The 18,279-nt window shown below is 40.0% G+C and overlaps 2 protein-coding genes across 6 annotated transcripts in view; both read right to left on the bottom strand.

The window, feature by feature from the left end:
- Mesr6 (misexpression suppressor of ras 6) overlaps window positions 1-18,279 on the bottom strand; it is a 764,580-nt gene that overhangs the window by 607,564 nt on the left and 138,737 nt on the right. The window lies entirely within an intron of this gene.
- The window catches only part of LOC143208885 (uncharacterized), a 284,265-nt gene that overhangs the window by 141,214 nt on the left and 124,772 nt on the right, over window positions 1-18,279 (bottom strand). The gene's annotated exons all lie outside the window — the stretch shown is intronic.

Genomic DNA, 18,279 nt, shown 5'->3' with positions numbered 1-18,279 from the left:
GAATTTTATGCATTTATGAAAAAAATGGGTACATACAATCTAAAACAGTGGAGGCGTAAAAAAATTTAAGGCCACCAGTGTATTAGTCTTACTTTAATAGCATAATTGAAAGAAGTGTGAAATTTTTATTTGGCTCCTGTGTCTTGCAATCAATGCAAACATTTTTTATTTCGCATAAAGATCCGCAGTCTAGATTTCACCATCATCGAATTGATGAGTTCAATTTTGTTTACAAATTCACGATACCTAAACAGACCTAAATAGACTCTCCTTATAGTTAATGCAATTCTATCGCAACGAATCGATCGATAACCAAACTATACCACCACCGCCATCGAAACGAAATTAAAAATCGTGTGGCAGGAGATAGGGTAGGAGTATCGATGCACATTTCTCAAGAAAACTGCGTTTTCGAAACCGATGGAAACGTGATCCCGAAGGGCTAGGAAGCTGAACAGGATACTAGTATTACCGACACGGTAATTCTAAACTAAACTAAAACGTGGATTCCCTCCAGTGCGACTAGGTCCCTTCGACAGAGAGAGAACAAGTGGAGGAAGAAGAACGCGGCGCGAGGATCACGTAAATTGACAATGGCGGACACCGTGAGAATCGAATTTCTAAATTAAACTAAATAAATAAACATACATTGACCATGGCGGAATCCGTGAAAAACGAATTTCTAAACTAAAGACAACCTGGATTCCCTCCAGTTCAACTAAATCCCTTCGACGGAAAGGAGCAGAAGAGGAAAAAAGAACGGCTGACATAAAACGACAATGGCGGAACTTGCGAGAAGCGAAATTCTAGATTAAACTAAATAAATAAACATAAATTGAGAATAGTGGAATCCGTGTGGATCGGATTTCTAAACTAGCCTGGATTGATTCTAGTTCGGCCGAGAGGAGAAGTGGGAAGAAGAAGGAGAAAAAAGAAAACGGCTCACATAAATTGACAATGGCGGAATCCGTGAGAATCGGATTTTTGCCGGACGAATCGACAGTGGCAATTCACTCCGGAGAGCGATCGTTAGCCGGAAGCGACCTTACGGCTCAGTATTTCAGTATCTGGTTAAGTGGCGGCTCGGCGTACAGCGGCCTCCGGTTACGAGAGGTGATTTTATTCGCGTGTCGTGCGAGTTTACGTTGAAGCTTGCACTTAAACCCGAAAGGGATAAATTTCGCAGATTGGAATCGGCCATTTTCGAGCAGCCCGCGCGCTCTCGGTGTCGCTGAACCGGAGAGACGCGTGTCCCTTTCGATCGTCGATCGCCTGCAACCAACAATTTCACCATGAAGCTGCCTTCCGAACCCTTCCTCGAAACAGAAGTCGGAACATCAGTCCGGTAATTAGACTACACATGCTCTCCCTCACACAGCGCACACCAGACTCCCGTATAACGCGAATTCCTACAACGCGCCGAAGATATTACCGTCTTCATGCAACGCGATGTCTGCCCGTAATTATGAAAGTGGTCCAAGTCATATTATGTGGACCGTTTATTTTGAAAGTGGTATAAGTCTATTTGCAGCCCGGAAATATATATTATTTTAGTTAGCCTGAAAAAATGTATATGATCAAATTACATATTGATAAATAAGTAGAAATATTGCCAGAGTTGACATAATTAATTTATACATATTTTTAAATTGACTAATATGCTAACCTTTAATTTTCTCGAAACAAGAGAAAATTGACTTGCACCACTTTCAAAATAAACGGTCCATATATTTCTTGTTTCGAGATATTTAAAGGAATAGGATATTAACACTAAATGAATTCCATATAATGTTGAGATAACGGTTCTATCTAACGGTTCATTTTTAACAATATCGTAAAAATTTCATTGATAAACTCATTTTTCTTAAATTTTGACTTAGACCATTTTTATAATTCTGGGCAGATATGTGGTTGGAAAAGGGAATATCGTAAAAATGTATTGTATCGAGTCGTGTAAATATTACATGTACATGCTGAAAATTCCATCGAAATTTATTGATGCTGCTACGAGCTACAAACAATTAAAAATTGTAAAAATTAATTTTTAGTAGACTACGGATTTATTGCATTTATTAAAAAAATGGTAGATGCAATTTAAACCAGTATAAATGATTAAATAAATATAAGAATTTTAGGGAAAATGATTACTAGACTGCGGATCTTTATGCAAAATAAAAATTTTCTTTGTCAATTACAAGACACTGAAACCATATAAAACATTCTCTCTATTTTTAACCATTTTAATAAACTGCAAATTACATATGGACGTTCTTAAATTGTTTTAATATTTTTACTGTTTTAAATTACATCCATCCATTTTTGCCACATAAATGCATAAAATCCGCAGTCTAATGATTACACATTTTATTTGACTCGTGTTTCATACAATCGATACGAACAATTTTAATGCTGCATACAGATCCTCAGTCGACATTCAAACCAATCAACCAATTTCGATGGAATGTTCAGCACGTGAAAACATGAGAAGTTATTCTGCTTTAAAATAACTGTGAGCACGAAATAATTACTGTATTTAATTTTAACTCTGAAAATAGTTCAGTTGTGTAGTATGTCACAGTAGTCCAGCAGTCGACATGTTAAAATGCAGACTAGAACGATGGAATAAAATTTTGCAGACTGTACGGATGATAATGGCCGCTGCAAATCACGCCGAGGTTGAAAAAGAAAAGACGGGAAAGTATGATGTTGTTCAGTATTGCACTCGACGTAAAGTGGCTCGTACGTGGTCGTCGCGTAGAGACCGAGAGGAAGCGCATGATAAGCATATGCGCGTTAATGGTTCCGTGGCCGCAGTTTGCATTACGAAGACAATGATAACGACACGCTTGGTCGCACGAAATGCACACAGACGGGACTCGCATATGAAACTAATATTTGTAGACATAATTTGTCCAGACCATGCAAATTTTCTTTGGGAACTTTCGATGCTTGCGACACTTTGTTCGATTCTCCGCAAACATTCCGCGACATTCTAACAGAACATTATTAAATGAAACACGACTTGAATGTAACGCCAAAAATAATTACATATTCACAAACTTAACGCTGCATAATTCTGGAGTCATACATTTATTATTTGCTTTTACAAATTTCACATACGCAATTAATACGCCGCCTCTTCTGAAGTAAAGAACAATTGCATTATGTGTACACGTTTTCATAAGAGATAATATTTTTAGATTTTTCTCTGCTAAAATTATATGAAAAAATAAATATTAGGACGGAGAGAAAGTTCTAGCGGTTTTTATTATGAAAGCAAAGTAACGAAAACCGTAAGAACTTTCTTTCCGATCTAATATTAAATTGAAATGAAATTTAGTAATATTTCTAAAGTAAATGGCGTTTTTTCAATTTCGGATAAATTTTTCATCGCGTACCCTGACCGTTAATTTCATTAGCCAACGGTCATGCTGCGCACGCGCCAGTTCCTTTGTTTAATTACAATACATACGTAGACGGCGTAATTATTGGTTACAATGGCGGGATCGGGGTTGTTCGGCAATTCTTCTTTTTTGTTCTAGTTGTCAGCAACATTTGGTAGCCGTACACATGAGAACAGGCCCGCGTGTTGAACGCGTATCGCAATGCGCCTGTTATTGTGGCAATTACGGCGCCATTAATGCCACTACACAATCCAATTTGCACAGCGCCCCCCTTCCTCTTACATCCCTTCCATTCTCTTCCCCCTCTGATTTTCAATGCATAACGATTTTCGTTATCCCCTCATTAATAACAAATTCTTTTTTAACGACGACTATCAACGGGTTTCGAGGACTGTAATTCTTCAATGAAACGGAGAACCCTTAATTTGCTACAATTTTTACGGGTGCTAAATTAAAAAATAAGTTAATGGATTGATAGTCAATCCAGAACGATTCTGGTTTATCCTTTATTAACCATTTTTTATTCAACAACGACTATCAAAGAGTCCCAAGGATTATCAATCTTTATCGAAATGGAGCATCCATGTATTGCAATTTTCATGTCTGTTGAATTATGAAATGTATTGATTTTCAACAACGAGGACTATTATTCTTTAACGAAATTGAGCATCTCGTTCTATTACAATGTTTACGAGTGCTAAATTATGAAGTAGGCTGATAGGTTGATTTTCGATCCATGACGATCTCCATTATTCTCGTATTATCGTATTTTTTATTCAAACAATAATTTCGAGGACTATCATTCATTAATGGAAGGGATCGTTATCGTTCTATTGCAATTTTTATGAGTGCTAAATAATGAAATGAAATGAAGCATCCTTCTTCGGAGTGCTAAATTATGAAACAGAATAATAGATTCACACAGAATTCTTTGAAGCCTTGTTCGAACTGCGCGGTGAAACACCAAAGGATAATCCCGATGGAAAAGAAGATCCCTGCCGAGATATCCTTGGAGCCAAGGACCTCCGAAATTTTTTAAATGTTCTTCTCGAATCCGGAATTAGTGGTGATACAATGCCAATTTGGTCTACTTTGTCTGGACATGGACTAGCGAATGGGATGAATTTTGTTCATTTTCGTGAAGATGATCGATTTCATCGGGACACAGGATAAAAAGGACATTCCAGGATACGCGGCAAGGATGAACACAAGTACGACGTTCTGCCGCAGAGGGAACCACATGCTGAGCCGCTGGCACCGAGCTCAGCGCCAAATAACGGGCAAGGGAAACAGCGAAAGCTTGAATTCCTGCTATTTTCAACCTCTGACGATAAGGTAGCGGTTTTATTGATAAGCTCGACTCGCGCCGATTGTAAATAAATTGCAGGTAAGAAATATGGTGTCTAGTTTTTACAGGAGAATTGAATACTTAGTTCAGAAACTCGTCGAGATGCTGGGTTGAGCTACTTAAACGCTCGTGTCTTGTTTGCGAATGTAGATTTTTATAGACATAAATAATGTTGCAAATATGTATTTTAATTAATGTCAATTTTGTAGATGAGAAATTTATTCAAATGATAGTGCACTGGTGTTACTGGTTAGACTGGACCAACTGTAGATTGCTTGTTGCTCGTGGTATTATGAAAACGTGGGTAGCTCGATACATGTCGTCGGAAGCAAGAACAAAATGGTCTAATACTAGTCACACAAGATTCATATTATCTTCTACTATTTTAATATATATATATATATTACAGCAGATTTTTACAGATTCCATTTTCACGAGTTTCTTATGAAAACTACGCCAAAAGGAAAGTTCGATTTCACAGAACCAGACTGTAAGCTGCCTTGCACCGAAAATTTAAAAATTAATTCACGATTATTTCATCTCTAACTCTACCGCTACCAGTGAAACGATTGGTTTTGAATTGCTTGTTTCACAATTGAAACTATAAGATAAAGATTCATAGAAAATAGTTACATAAATTTCTTCGCTTCATCTCATATTGTAATCAGAATTATACAAAATCAAAATACAGTGTTGTCACCTCAATATCTAACATTTCCTGCGACGTTTAGTAACATTATAGTCGTTAAACTTCAAATATAAATGTAATTTACAATTATCCATATAAGAAGAACATACAAACAATTATACAGACAAATTGAAAATGAATACTCGGATATTGACGTAAGGGTTGCTCGGCGAGTTCATCGAAATCCCATTTTCTATGCTTTTGTTTCAGCAATCTCGTTTCAATCAACATCGTACGAAAACGTAAAAATATAGTTGTAGCTCGAACCTCTCGGCGCAGTATACGCGGCGTTCAAGAATCGGCCATTTTGTCCGCAAAATGTGACATCGCGGGCAGTGCGTTCCGGCGCCGAATATGCACGAGCGTTTTCCATCGAGCGAAGCGAAAGTTACGGGCGTAATTGCGCGTTTAAGGTTTTACGATCGAGCACATTACGCCAGGTGATTCGGCGGGGCTGGAAACCGCACGCACACGGGAGCGAGGAGAAGCGGGCCGCAAGAGTTAGCGGCGATAAAAATCACGGCAATTTATATCCGCAGCTTCGAAAAAAGGAAAAAAGGTCACGCTGAAAAATACCGGAGGCTGGGATTTTTGATAATCGGCTCGCGGCTCGAGTGTCCCGAACAGCGCGTCTCCGCGGGTTTCACGCATAACGAAATAATTCTAGTCCCCGGGTTTGGCCGGGGCAACGCGTGCCGAGCAATTCAACGAAACGCGAAATTATCCGAAATTAAATTAGGATCGTAAACGGCGGCAACAAAGCTGCGGCCTGGCCCGGTTTTACTGCGCGTAAAGCATTCCGCGCGAGCGAGGAACCTAACGAAACGGAACCGGTGCGGTGCGGCGATGGCTGACAGCCCGGCGAACGCTATGAGAAGATCGTAATTAGAAGCCGCTACACGTTGCAACCGGGAACGCGTCAATTTGCTTCGACCGAACGCAATTCCAGCGCTGGCGGATCGAAAAGTTATTCGAGACCGTCCAATGTTATCTAGAATTTAACCTCCGTCGTTCCTACTTATTCTTACCTTAGACCAGGCCTGGTCTAAAGGTAAAAAAAAATTAAAAAACTAAAAAAAATGTTTTCTAATACCTTCAGGATGTATCTACACATTCCAAAAGATTTTATTCCCGTATCATCAACAATTTTCCGGGAAAAAATTCAAAGATTTTCGTAGTGGCTACACAAGGATCCGCTCTCGAATAAAATGAGACTAAATAATATTGATACATCAGTACGTGACTTCAAAGTTGCGCGGAACTATAGAGAAATAAAGAAGGTGAGGGATTTTTATCAATCTGAATGTATCTAAATTCTTCAGAGAGATATACTGTAGTTTGAAGTGTAGTAGAAGGTAGCCTCGCGTAAATTCTGATTTTCCGGCAAGTGTTAGATGACTTGTGGACGAGACTGTACCCTTTTGACCACAGTGTCCGTCAACTTCCGCGGCTATGAGGCACACTGGAACCGCAGAAGGTTAACTACCAGGAAAGTATTCCTCCTCGCCGGAAGATGAAGCCAAGCAATGCGGACTATGCCGAGGAAACCGCGTGCCTGTTAACACGTACGGGCGTAAACCTCGCGCCACGGTGATTTATCTCGCGGCTCTTTGGATTTACAGCCGATACCTCTTATAATCGATCCCTGGCACGCAATCGACCTTTGCTATTCGGTCAGCCGGTTCGCGTACCGTCTATTCGGACGGGCTCCCGATTCGATGCTCGTTTGTCACTACCTACGCGCCGCTAGATAGTTAACGTTGACACGCTGATGTGGGAAGCAAACCCGGTTCGCCGACCAAAAATCGCTGTCCTCGAAAAACGAATCTAACATTTTTCTACATCATCAGAGAGTTTAGTACCAGGCTCGGCCATCTATAATATAATATTAACTGAATTTTGTTCTTTACAACAACATATAGTTCGTTTCTTATCTAGATAAGGCCAAGTGGAAGTTCAAGTCGATCTGTATTACACTCAATCCGCATCACTATTCTGCTTAACCATTTTCTTCATACTTGCAACCATGAACACGAGCGAATAGTACCTACTTTCGTTGTATGATATAATGTATTATTTGTCAGCGGATCTTCATGCAAAATAAAAATTTTCTACACTGAATTGCAACAAACTGGAGTGAAACAGAAATTCATATTGTTTCTTAATATGTTTAATAGGTTGAAAATACTATTTTAAAATTCTTCTAATTATTACCACTGTCTAATTTATTACGCTGTCTAATTATTATCATGTTTTCAACTATTGAAAGATAACTCCAACTATCCGCGCCAACTATTTAAAGATAATCTGTAAAAATTTTCTCTTGTTCGTAATTTTCATATTGAATTCTGTATTATGTTGAAATAAATCTAAATATTGGACTAATTTTGGACATCCCCTCTCTTTACTGCGTATCACCTTGTGATTATTATTTGTTTGACACACAAAAACAAACTAAAAAGTGGGGAAAATCGATGCAACAGTGAATATTTATTTTAAAAATTTTCTTCAACGCTTGGCGCGGTATCAAACCTAATTATTAAGGAAATGTATTGTATTTTAAGAGGAAAAATTTCAGCACACGTCAAATGTTCCAGCCGAACGTAAGAAAACTGGGAAAGTGATTAATCGATTTGACCCGCAAACGGCTGATTTATGTGTCTCTTTAATTTGATTTTTTCGCGAACACTTGACGCAACACCTGTTCATTGGAGTATTCATAATTAAAGCGTTTGTTTATAGTGTCCCGTGGTTTTTGTCTCTCACATCACAGTAATTATCGCCCAACGTTTGTTCCCCGCGGACAAGTAGCGATTATAAAGCAATAAATGTTAAGAGGATCGTAAAATCGTTACAAAGGTTTGTGTATAGTAGTCACTCTCTCTTTCTCTCTTTTTATTGCATTTATATAATGATTTTGTTGCCGTTTTCGTATAATATGATTACGTGACTTGCAGTCATGTAGGCGTCACTTCGAGTACTTTCAACAATAACGTGTTTCTACGAGAAGATTACTTATACTGTTATACTAATCGCTGAAGTAGATTCGTACTGAAGAATTGATGTCATTCATTTGTTCTAAATTCTTCTAATGAATCTGGAGCCATTACACTGTGACTAATTGTGGGTATAATAATAAATATTTTTTAAAAACAACAAAGATATAACAAAATGTGGCGACCCACCCTGTTTTTTACCCAGACAATTTCTTCATAAATGCATAAAAATCCACATTGTCGCTGATCTGCACCCACAAATGTTATTCGTGGTTTGACTACCGACTAGAGTACCGTTTCGTAATATTCAATCTTATTGTTAGCGTTCAATCTTCAAGAACACCTGTCTAACCTGAAGAGATTCAGTTCTAGGGAATTGCGTGGTCTATCCAATTTGTTGTAAACGAGAATCCGTGTGTTTTCGAAGGGTTTGACGGACGGCAGTGTGACTTTCGGTTTCGTGCCGACGACCGGAGAACGCGGTGCACTCGTGAACGCTCTTATGCACACGCCGCTTAGCGTACAGTCTACAGTCATAATACGTCAGTTTACCGCAGCGTAAAACGTATTACACTTTCGAGCTAGAAACTGATTACCAAGTCAAATCGCGGGAATCATTGTTGGTGAGCGGGCCTCTCGGGATTGCAATATAAGTGCAGGTAAATGTTTCCAACAGTGCGTCGAATGTTTTCCAGGAACCAGTAAATATGTGCGCGCGGCCATAAACATCGTGAAAGGTCACATATAATACTCATGTATTAAATCTATCAGAGAGTTTCACTGATTTTTCTTCGTTTCTATCTCAAGCTTCGACATTAAGTAGCCATTATTTAGCCGTGACAATATTTCAAAGTTCTTAGTCGCGAATCGGAAACAGTAGCGGCTTGTACAGTGTTCGCGCAGCAAGGAAAATCGCGTGAAACGCGGATCCCATGGGTTTCCCAACGATCGTCGTCGATAAATCTCGGAGACCATCGCGCCTCTCCTCCTGTACCGCTGGCCTAATCAAGCCATCATCGTTGCGGCTACCCCGGGTGGAAAGTATTCAATGTGGAATCGTGTTTACGTTCACGCAACTCAGATGCCTATTAACTTGAGCCACGCAACATCCTTTTTTCGTCACGGTGGTTTTTACTGCGCCACGCTAATGGTGTGTCTCGGAGAGCAGCGCGTCGTTAGCTTGTACCACCATAAAGTACACACTGGAATCCTAGTTTACATCATTCCTCTGTTACGGCGGCCAGCCGCGCGCTGGAATTCACGCGTACACGTCGGAGTCGTGTGTCACGGAGCGCCCATTGTGCTACAACATCGCCAATGACATCTTCTTACGAGCGAACCAACGGGAAGCTGTCCTATCAGTTTCACCGACAATGTTCTCCAGAAGAATTCAACGGACGGATATACAGTGGATTCGATAAAGCATTTTACACACTACATTTCCCATTCGCGAGAAATTGCCGATATTTAGGATGTATCCATATCGTCAATAATTTTCAAGAAAAACAACGATCAAAACAACCTTTATAGCAGTTGCAAATAAAATGCCACTTTCGCATTTGCACCGAATAGATTTACATTGTAGTACGCTGTCCAATAAATGAATAAACAAATGTAACTGAAAAAATATTTTCTTGTAGTACAACGATGCATCTACACATCCCGAAAGACTTTATTCCTGTATCATCAACAATTTTCCGGGAAAAAAATAAAAAAAAATGGTTTTCATAGTCGTTACACAGGGTGCGTTCTCGAAGATCTTATTTCCGACATCTCTGTAATGAAATGTCTGTTTAGAAATTTGCCAAGTCGAATGAAATATTCGAGATTTTCTCATAAAGAGTAGTACTCCGCTTTCACCCAGTTTGAACATGGGAGGATTGACCGTACGCGTCGCTCGGTAAAAACGTCGGGGATCAGATGTGAATGCCAATTAGATACACCCTTGCACGCGTTTATAAAATGTCAGATATCATCGGCGACATTCTAATCGTTGTTAATGGTAGGACGGTCCGCGCGGCGGCGCGGCGGGGTCGGCCATTCCATAAACAACCGCGTAACAAATTACAACTCGCGTAAGAATCCAACGTTATTCATTGTCACGAAGAGGCGGATAAGAAAACGACAGAGTAGGCGCGAGAGAGACAGAGAAAAGAGGAAGGAGAGAAAGCAAGAGACAGAGAGAGAGAGAGAGTCCCATCGGCCGCTATCATGATCACTGATTACAAATTCCCCGTCATAATTCTCCGGCGGCCGGCGAAAAGAAAATTACAAACGGAAGTCAGGCGACTGAAGGGACACCTCTCTGTGTCCGAAAGGCGAGCCGTGAACGGATGCGGACGGGGATCTATCCTGTCCCTGCTGTCAGGACGATTAATATTTTTAACGGCGACAAGGATACGAGCAGATAGAAACGGACAGATAGGATCGGGACTGTGAACACAGCTGGCGAGCTCCCGAGATAGATCACATAGTTTGTCGCCGTTGTCGCGTTTCAGTGCCGGCCGTTCTAGGACACCACTTTCTAACCATAAACCAAACTGAAATCGATTCCCCAAACGATATACGACTATCCTGATTTTTCTCGTATTTCCCTGTCATCGATATTACATGGATATAAATATGCACGTACCATAAATATCGATTTCCTTTTTCTTTCGAGGAGTTATTAACGACGAAGCGGTCTTATCCCACGGATAATGGATCCATTTTGATTTAGAAACGTTTTGTACTAATTTTAATTTGTTAGTATCCTGCTGAAATCATTAGCTACTTGTATTCAGCCCATAAATACGGATATACAATAAATATCAATTTTCCTTTTCTTTTCAAGGTATTATTTACGACTAAGAGAGCAGTCTTGTACCTCGGGACCATTTTCACCGTTCGAACGTTCCATATAAATTCTAATTTTCTAATGACATGTTCAGACTCTGTTAGTTATTTATATCAAAAACAAAAATATGATAGCTACCAAGAAAATTATATAATGAAACCCAATTTTCATTTTGACAGAGAAGAATTTTATTTTATTAACCCCTTGCCGTATTTTAACGAGTCAGACTCGTGATGAAGATTTTAATCAAAGTCTAACAAATATGAATCTTACGCATTTCTTTGTAAATTAAATGCAATTTGATTCGTTTGTAATCAACGTTTAAGCATTAAAATAAATGTGACCATACAAAAAAATATTTCTTTTCTCTTCTACATTTTTCGGGATAAAGATCGCCGTAACTGTAAAAAAAAATGGTACGGCAAGGGGTTAATGATAAAAAATTCTTAACTGCAATCTGAAAGAAACGATAGTTCCCGAGAACTATTTTTAATTTTCGATCAAACCCATTTTTCATTTAAGATGAGGGATTCATGTATATAAATAGTGCAAGCTGTTTTAACGAGTAATACAAATTATTAATTCGAAAGATTTCTAATGTTATCCCGTGGAGAGCGAACTAAGAGTTTGTCTGAAATAATTCAGGAGGGCGGCAAGGTAAATAATTTAGTATGATAATACCAGTTTAGGACACAGTTATTCTAGGAATATCCGTGACTCGGAAGCGATATGTCCGCGGAAAAGCTGCGGCAGTTTGTCCGCAGAAAAACCGGCAACGTATGGCCGGCGATTAAAGGACTGTGGAAGGGATAGAAGAATGATCGAAGGTGTGTACGCGCGCGCTATAATCCTCGTGCGGTTTAGGTGCAGTGAGGGGAGGTCGCTGGGGATCGCAGAAATTTCGCATTCCGCGGATACGTTCCGGCGAACAATTTACTCGGCTCCTTATATTTTATTTACAGTTTCCCTGATCCCTCGGTTCCTCCTCCTTAACGCAATTCCACGCATACTCTTCCCGGTCCTTGAATAGCCCCCGCGTATCTAATGAACGATAATTGCGCGTACGTATAATACGCGGCAGTACACGCCTAATGAAAGACCTTAACACCGAATAAAGCGCGGCCAGCTCGTGATCCTCTTATTCTTAATCCTGTTCTTCATAGGCTTAATCCTGGTTTAATGAGTCCCACGACCTCTCCGACATGCTAAAAACCGGCAGAGGTAAATTCAATCCAAACCACGAATACCATCGAGCGTTACCCTAAAATATTATCAATTTCCGCCGCGGCATTGCAGCTTTCAGATTTTCAAATGTAAACACGACTTCCGACATTTTATTTTCTCTGCTTTAGTGCATTTAGTCTTGTCTTTGGTTCCATATTTCGTCGGTGCGACAAGTGTGAAAATTAACGAAGGTAGACAATGCCGAAAATGACTAAAGTTGTAGTGGTGCCAGTGATTCGAGACAATTCAAAAATAAAAAAACAGAGCAAACTAACAAAATGAATGCAAAAACGAGAGTCGAAGACAAACTTAGGAATGTTGCGTAACATGTTTATGGTATATATTACTCTTTCCTTTTTATTAATTTTGCATTCTTGAAACTGGAACTAATTTTCTCGCCTTCGAGGTCACTTCAAGGTCGTTGAACTCATCTCGACGCCGACTACCATATCGCGTTATGCAAAATACATGTTAATATGCAACAGAGTTGGGTTTAATCGATTAAGATTTTAATCAAGATTGATTGATCAGTGTGTACGATTAAAAAAGGCGATTGATTCAATCGATTGACGAAGTTAATCGTCCATCGTTGATTAAAAGAAGAAATCATCGAAAAATCGGCGATTGATTCAGTCGATTGATGAAGTTAATCGTCAATCGTTGATTAAAAGAAGGAATCATCGAAAAATCGGAGACTGATTCAATCGATTGATGAAGTTAACCGCCATACGGTCTATCCACAAATTGTAATAAGGAGGGAGACAGAGACAAAGACCGGGGATGGAGAATTGACAGAAATTGTATATCTAAAAAAAATTCAGTTCACATTTTTTTCAGTATTCATACAGTTTTGATTGCGTATTTCATTTCGAAGTTTTAACAGTTAATCATTAATCAATTATCCGATTGACGATTACAATTGAAAGGAATTTAATTGTTAACCGTAATCAACGACTAAACTAGGAGATTAATTGTTAATTGCGATTGACGATTGAAGTAGAAATGTATTCGTCGATCGTTGATTAAATTTTTGCCCAACTCTGATACGCAAAACATGCGAAGGCCTTGTAAAAATCTTAATCACAGTATTTCTTTTTATAACCACCAGATGCACGCCTTAAAACCATGTATATTCTATTTAGTCATTTTTTTACTTTGAATAGTAGCGGAAATAATTTAGGTGCTCATGTTACAAATTCCAGTTTTCAGTAGAAAAATGGCGGCACTCTAAAGCCGCTCTGCAACTTCTAAGCCGCGCTGTATATGGTCTTATGGTATTATCGCGGAGTTCAGCTAGCAGCAATCGGTAAAAACGGACTGTCTTCGACTATCCTGACCTGGGGTAATTTATCTATAGACCCAACGCGTCGCTTCTCGATTGCGAGTCCTTAAATGCTCATTAATAGCGCGCGGAACTTCAGAAATTTATGCTCGCAGCGGAACCCGGGGGCCGAGCCGTTAATCAGGTCTTCCATGAGTAGCGTAACTTTACGTAATTACCGGGACAATAGTCGGCACTGTATTTCTTTGTAACTGTTCCGAGCCGACGCTAGCACTCGTGCAATTAAACTCGTTGTCTTGCCCCGTCCGTTTCCATATTTTCTTTCCCATTGCGTGCTTCTAAGAAGAGGGCGTCGCGTCGCTTCTATCCTGGGAGCGAGTCTGCAACGGAACCACGCGAATCTCCGCTCGCGTGGATCGTTTCTTGCGTTCCGGGTTTAATGAGCTATCACCGTGCTCCGACGAATAAATTAGTCCGCGAAACAGCCCCACCAACTCTTTCTCAGTTCACCCCTCTCGCGATCCTGAGATTCCTCTTCGATCAGGAATCCAGACGGATTCGCATTGTTTCATAGCGAGCACATTTTATTTCAAGCAATCTTAGACAACGAATTAAACCTCGGACGATTTACGATTCTTAAAATTTATCATTCATGACGTTTAGGACTATACGCTGCTTTATTTATCAATTTTCTTTATACGCAGACGCGGTAGTCTTTCCATTGTCTCTAATTAAACAACTGTTCGGTTCGTGTAATCATCATTAGACTGCAGATTTGATGCATTTATGACAAAAATCGGTGGATGTAATTTAAAACAGTAAAACAATTAGGCGATTTAAGCACATCCATATGTTATTTTCAATTTATCACAGTTTTTAAAGATAGGAAGAAATTTTTATACGTTTCCTGCGTCCTGTAAGTGACGAAGAAAATTTTTATTTTGCATGAAGATCCGCGTCTAATCATCAGAAACTAAATGAGTAACCATTTTGATATCCTGGGTCCAAATATATCCAGGATCCGGAGGGTAGAAGGACTCGGAAGCCAATCAGTATTCGATTTTCTCGTAAAAAATTTGTTCGAACCACAGCGGTTTCGTTTTATTTCTTTTTGGATTTGAATTTATTCGTATATCATACGTAGACTGTAAATTTGCATAGCAAATAAAAATTGTGTGTTCCAATTGCAAGATACAGGAGCTATGTACTTGCTCCATTTTTTAATCATTGTAATAAGTCGAAAATAATACAACAGCGAACAATGAACTAATGCACAATCATTTCAAAATACAAGTCCTAGTTAAGCAAAATACCTTTATTAATTAATTATTAACTAATTTACTTGATTAAATTTGTTTAGATTTAATAAATTAGTAAACATTTCAATATTGTATGAGTGAATTGCGTCAGTTTAATTTGCATAAAATGAATAAAATGGCAATATTTTAGGTCAGAAGAAATGTTTCGCGTCAAGATATCTCCGTGTGCAAATGTTTAATCTATCAGTCGTCTATTTCACAGTTCGTGAAATTCGAACAGTTCGTGAAGCTCGTCGAAGTTCGAAGCTCGCGTCGCCGCGCGAAAGATAAAATAGTAGAATCGTGTTAAATGCGTTCACGACGGTTTAATGAAACAATGGACGGCCGCAGGGGCGTTGTAAAAGTCGAAATCGAGATCCACATTTATATGATAATGTTCTATTCAGTTGAAGCAGCCAGCTTTTTGTACTCGAAACAATTCCGGAGTAAACTCTATCCTCCCACGCGGGGCTTATCAATCCAAGAGCATCTAGAAATAGTAGCAGAAGCGTGAAACAGTTTGCAACCGGCGAGCGATAGGGTGTGCTGGGAAAACGCGGGACATAATAGGAGAAATGCGGCGAGGCGGTCTACATAGAACCGTAGCTTTATTTCCTGTTGTTTATCGGTATCTTTATCTCTTTATTGCCGGAAATCTTACGGAATTCTAGGTCGTTTGCTACTTTGTTTCGAGGCATAATGTGAACGCCAAAAAACGCTCTTCGCATGGTGCACGCTCTGTGTCAGCCGATAAAACTTCACCGCATTCGAAGAACGTAGTTGATTTTAGAACGCCAGGGGGAAAAAAGTTACGCTCCGGAGATAGCTTTTAATTGTGAACTTAATGGGCCGTAGCCTGTAACGATGCGATTCGGTTTGGTCTTTTCAATGTTGATGAACTAAACTACAGAACGTTATGCGAATCCACGTTTCTCTAAAACGATTTACAAACATGTAAATTAGGTATAATTGTATCTTTTCCCTCCGGATCTCCGAGGATCTTGTAATAATTATTAATTGCAGGAATTACTCGAGTAAATCGGGCACTTTATCAAAGCTTTTCGTTGATGTTGCAGAAATATTAATTGCTAGAAATAAGAAATAATCGCCGACAAACTGGTTGTAAATATCTCCCCGTAAGAACGAATTCATTGCACTTAGATAGGAGCACGGCGTAATTAGCAGAATGTCGCTACAAAGAATAAGAAGATCGAAGCGAGGAAAATAAAATGGCGTAATTTGTGTCGGACGGGACGCCGTAAAAGTGAACGGTGATTACATTGCCGAAGAACAACGAATGTATCGGTGGCGATAATTAAACTTGCAACACCGTGTGCGTAAATGTATGCACGGCTGAAACTATTTAGCATGTCGCGTGGAATCGCAACAGGTTTACGAGATAAAAATCCTCGTGTTTGGCGTACGTGCGGAGAGCAATTAAAAGAGGTTGCAACGTTTTACAACGACAGGTCACTCTGGCGGTGAGCTAGTGGAAGAAGGGACAAATTCGCCTGGCAGATAAACCGCCATAGCGAATTCGAGCGTTCTACTATCGTTCGACGATTTGATTCGCGTTGCATAATTTCCACAGAATATCTTCTGTCCTCTGAACAAATAAATTCTATATCGTAAAACTATTAATTGTATACTGAACTACAACCGTTATTCCTTGTAAACACATGTTCGTAATTTAATTGTTAAAAAATTATAGAAGAGACTTTTTCAGTTCCTCTCCTAGATCTTTTTCTCTACTTCATTTTTCTAGTTTTTATCTAGTTACTTCTCTTGTCTTCAACCTTAAAATCCTCCCCTATCTTTTCCTAGCTCTTCGTCTTAGAACCCTCTCCCTTTTCCCTAGTTCTTTCCCTCCTTATTCTCTCCTGTTCCCTCCCTTAAAACCAAATCCATCCCAGCTCTACTCCCCTATTTTTCTAAAAGGAAGTACACACTATAGGATGGTTCAAGGACTTATATGACTAGTCTGTTATCTAAGGAGATATTTTCTTTCGTCCGTTCCCTAGTGCCTTCGCTTCCCTACCAAGAGAAAACTGTACCCCACATTTATTCCCGCGCTTTCACTATTTTCAAACGCATTCCCCGACCACTCTAAAGCAACCAAGTTGTCAGAGCCCGAGCCAGCATCGACGTCATAAAACAATTCACTGGCGAAAGATACGAGGATAATTCGACGCGTCGCGTCGGCAGGCGATATCTCTCCGGTTTAATTGAAATCGCCGTTGGCTCCGGGGATCCTATCTCCACGCTCGTCGCCGTTTCCCCTGAAAATATCCCCGGCCATCTAGCCGCTTTCCTCAATCGTCCATTGATAGACCAGAACAGTGGATAAGTCAGCCACTTTAAGACCCGTCACCCACCGTTCCGGTAAAAAAAGAAGGAAATGGGAGAATGGGACAGCGTATAGTCGCGGGCTACGAGGCGATTAATTCGAGTGTTTACTTCCGCTTTCGGCACTCCGTCTTCTCGCCTCGTTCGATAAACTCCGCAAGAATATTTTCCAGCGGGAAAACGGCGGCCAAACGACAACGGGAGGAATCCACCATTCATCGTTCTCGCGCGGTCGTTGCGAGAGCCGCAGCTGTGCCATTCAGCCATTTGCATGTCTCTTTGCACGCGTCCCCAGAATGGCGACCGCGGCGAAACTCGTTGTTTTCGTTGCCGGTGTTTTGTCTGACGCTCCTCGACCATGGAGCCCATTATGCCCGAATGGCCATCGAGCCTCGTAGCCAGCGTCACCTTTCACGAGACCCTAAACGTACGACCAATTGGTCAAGCAAGCTTCAACGCCCGTGTTTCGATCACCGTATGTATACCGATCATTCAGTTTCCACTCGCTTTTACAGTCACTTGCGCCAGCTTTCTTCCAACTGCACAGTATAGCCTTCGTCTTTCTACCTTTCTAACGATGCGTCCATCCTCTTCCTCTTTCTAGCTTTTGTAACTATGCTAGTTTCTTTTAAAATACCACCTCGCGCTAAATCTGAGAAATTCTTACTCCCTGTTGCACGTCGCAGCTTCCATCTTCCTTCTACCCCGAGGACGAGTCGTCCTCCTTCTTTTTAGACTTCGTAATTATTAGACTGCAGATCTTTATGCAAAGTACAAACTGTTTGCATTAATAGATTATTACAAGCGTTCTTACTTTCCTCAAAAATGTAGACCTGTACTACAAAATTTAATTATAT

This window comes from Lasioglossum baleicum, chromosome 5 (assembly GCF_051020765.1).
Source record: "Lasioglossum baleicum chromosome 5, iyLasBale1, whole genome shotgun sequence".
Taxonomy (NCBI): Eukaryota; Metazoa; Arthropoda; class Insecta; order Hymenoptera; family Halictidae; genus Lasioglossum; species Lasioglossum baleicum.
This window is presented reverse-complemented; position numbering and strand designations above follow the sequence as displayed.